Here is a 3021-nt window from a genome sequence, read left to right on the forward strand (position 1 = left end):
ATTTGGCCGAATTTGGCCGAATTTCACTTGGTACTATATAAATCCACAAAAAGCATTGCTGGTTTCAGGTTATCAACAGATTTGTGGACGATTGTGTTGTCATAAATCTGCCTCCGAAAAATTGTTACGTCATAAACTGATCTTGACTGAGTTGGTGAAGAATTATGCTGCAATCGTAATGCTTTAGCAACATAACCGGTGTTGAAACCACTGATAAGCATATAGATAACAGTGTTTTGAGCATACAATTTACGAATTTATTTCCGGCTATGTAGTCGTTTTTGTAGAAATCAATAAATCATCAAACTTATAACGTGATTTGGCCGAATTTTGGCCGTGAGAGAAAAAAAATATCAAAAACGTGATTTGGCCGAATTTTGGCCGTAAGAGAAAAAAAAATTGGCCGTCAAGTGTTTTGACCATCTGGCAGCCCTGTCGCAGAACGGTGTTCTTGGATCCAAAAATTAAGTTGTGGAAAGCAAAGATTCAAAATGGGATCTCTAAGGACATGCTTTGTAAGTATTTTGAAACCTTTTCGTGTGTTTTAACGTACATTAAATTTTATGAGCTTATTTTTTAAAAAAATTGGTGACATTGATAAAAATATACGGCCCAGGCTTTTTTTCAGCCATTAAGCAAACTGTTTTTGTAAATTTAGGTGTGAGACACCCAGGACATAGTAGCCATCAATTAGAATTTGGGTCTAGTGTACTATTGTACGTACCTATCTTCTAAAAATCGGGGAACCCCCAAATTACGTCACAATGAAGGTGGGGTCAAGTTATGACGTCACACCAAAAATTACGTCACTGTGACGTCACTAACCGAAGATATTAGTGACGTCACAGTGACGTAAGTTTTCTCCAGTTACCTTTTTTGGGATAAAATAGACATGTGTTTATTTGAAGGGCGACAGTTGGTCCATCATCAGGATAATCCAAACAGACATTTGTGGACTCCTCATTATGCTCAGGCAGCATTCGATTATGCCGTTATAAAATTTGTTAATGTGGGATTTTTTGCACCCGATGAAATGTCAAAGAAATTCTTCTTTCTGGTGTATTTGGAGTACACGAAGCAGTAAGTCAAATATGGTGATGTTTAAACAATTTGGACAGGCAAAAGTTAAAGCAGTATGCTGTCAAACATATCAGTTCTCAACAGTGCAGCTTGGTGACTAGTGATGTTGTTGCACATCAAGCATCCATGTGAAAATATTCAATTATAATTCTTAACAATGTCTATGTTCAATTTTTTCGTGAGCATTTATGAAGAAGGAAAAGTTCTGTGTGTTGTTGCTAATTGTATTAATCGCCTTAGTATATTGTTGAGTCACATTTGTTTTTTATATCCTGTAGGGTCACATGGAATGCATGTTGCAGCCATAACTACTGGGCGATTACCTGGGTGATGTTGTAGCCATAACTTCGCGGATGAACCAGACAAAAATTTTATTACACCTGGTGCACAAATTGTTGCCATCAAGATTGTTGATTCCAGACTTGCTACCATGGAGACCAGGACTTTAATCAGAGGGGTCAGTTTGATATTTTGTTTATTGTAAAATGTGTAGCTTTTTGTGTTGTATTCTGTATTGTTAAAACAGCTGGAACAGATGGTTACTTTTTTCTGTGTACTTGTAATTTCGTATTTTTAACATATATACATATTTGTGTTCCAGTTATTACAGGTTGTTCATCTGGGATGTGATCTTGCCAACCTTAGTTATGGTGAAGCGTGCCACTGGCCGGGGGCTGGGTAAGAAATATGTCACCTATCACTTACATGTCATTGAATTTGTCATGTGTGTTTTTCAGTTTTAGGAAGCTCTCTTTGCAATGGAAGAACCATTTGAAGGATTCATAAAAAATGTTTGAAGTGTGGAAAAAGAATTCTCTCTTCGTCACAACTTTGGGCAAATGCAACGTTGAGGAAACAAATGGAAAGTCAGTTTAAATACTGAAGACTTCAGCCTATTATCCACGTCAGTATATAACAAAAGAAACACGATTTATCTCATAGTGGGGTAGGATGAACTGTTGTGCTATTTTGGGGGCTAGACTGGTGGGCCCCATGGACTAGCCTTGTGGACCATAGTTTGGTGACCCCTGGTGAGTCACATGCCCTTACTAAACCTTAACCTTTTCCTTTAGTTATCGTGTATCTGCAACATTAACTAGAGGATGTCATGTCAATGTCTGGGTTTTGTTGCAGATCTGCATCTTGTGTCTCTTGATTCCAGAGTGTACACACCAGCTATGATAAATTATCATTGAACATTTTACTTGATCTGTTACTCTTTTTGCAGGAACTCAAAGCAGCAGAAGCCAGGTTAAAGATATTGGACCAAAAACTTGCTTCTAAGAAGGTAGAAAAATGTTTATTGTAAAAAAGAATTTTGCGGTCGTTTTTTTTTAATGTGTTGCGAGATCCATGATTGGAAACAAACGTGTGATGCAATTTTATGCTAAAAGAAACGCTTTTGTCAATGCAGTAATTCTGCACACAACTGACAACCATTAAGTTAGATTATGATCAGTTTAACAAATCCATTACTTTAGGCTGTGGGTTGTTTTGTTCCTCCGAGCGAACTGACATTTTCCATGGACAAAATTATTGACAACGGAAACTTCAGGCTTGTTCAGAAGGCGTGGAATGACATGCATGGAAATGTAACAGTGCAGTACATTAACATAGAGGACGAAATATCGACCGAACAGCAGATGGAAACGTAAGTTTGTAAATATATTGACACGGTTTTGGGTTTAAATCACATAAATGTTTTTCATGTAAAATTCAAACATGGACCTACAGTTGTTCACAAATCTCATTAATTGAGCTGGTACGTTTGTTGCTGATTGACGGAGGGCGTCTCACTATCCCGGTTGGCTAATCACGATCACGTGATCCGCGTACTCGGTCACACTCGCCAGCGAAACGAGTTCGGAGTTTGGTTCGAGTACGTGGACGGTATGAACACCCTCCCCTTCCTCCAATACACCAGGAAGAAGGATTTCTGGC

General features: G+C 38.2%; 1 long non-coding RNA gene across 1 annotated transcript; it reads left to right on the forward strand.

Moving 5' to 3' along the window:
* Positions 1-2717, forward strand: LOC145901787 (uncharacterized). Its single transcript, XR_014402567.1, has 7 exons — positions 1-515; positions 909-1080; positions 1359-1537; positions 1682-1758; positions 1818-1984; positions 2309-2368; positions 2562-2717. It is a non-coding gene; the product is annotated as an uncharacterized LOC145901787 (long non-coding RNA).
* Positions 2718-3021: the final 304 nt, after the last annotated feature.

The sequence above is a fragment of the Ascidia mentula genome, chromosome 5 (genome assembly GCF_947561715.1).
Source record: "Ascidia mentula chromosome 5, kaAscMent1.1, whole genome shotgun sequence".
In the NCBI taxonomy this organism is placed as follows: domain Eukaryota; kingdom Metazoa; phylum Chordata; class Ascidiacea; order Phlebobranchia; family Ascidiidae; genus Ascidia; species Ascidia mentula.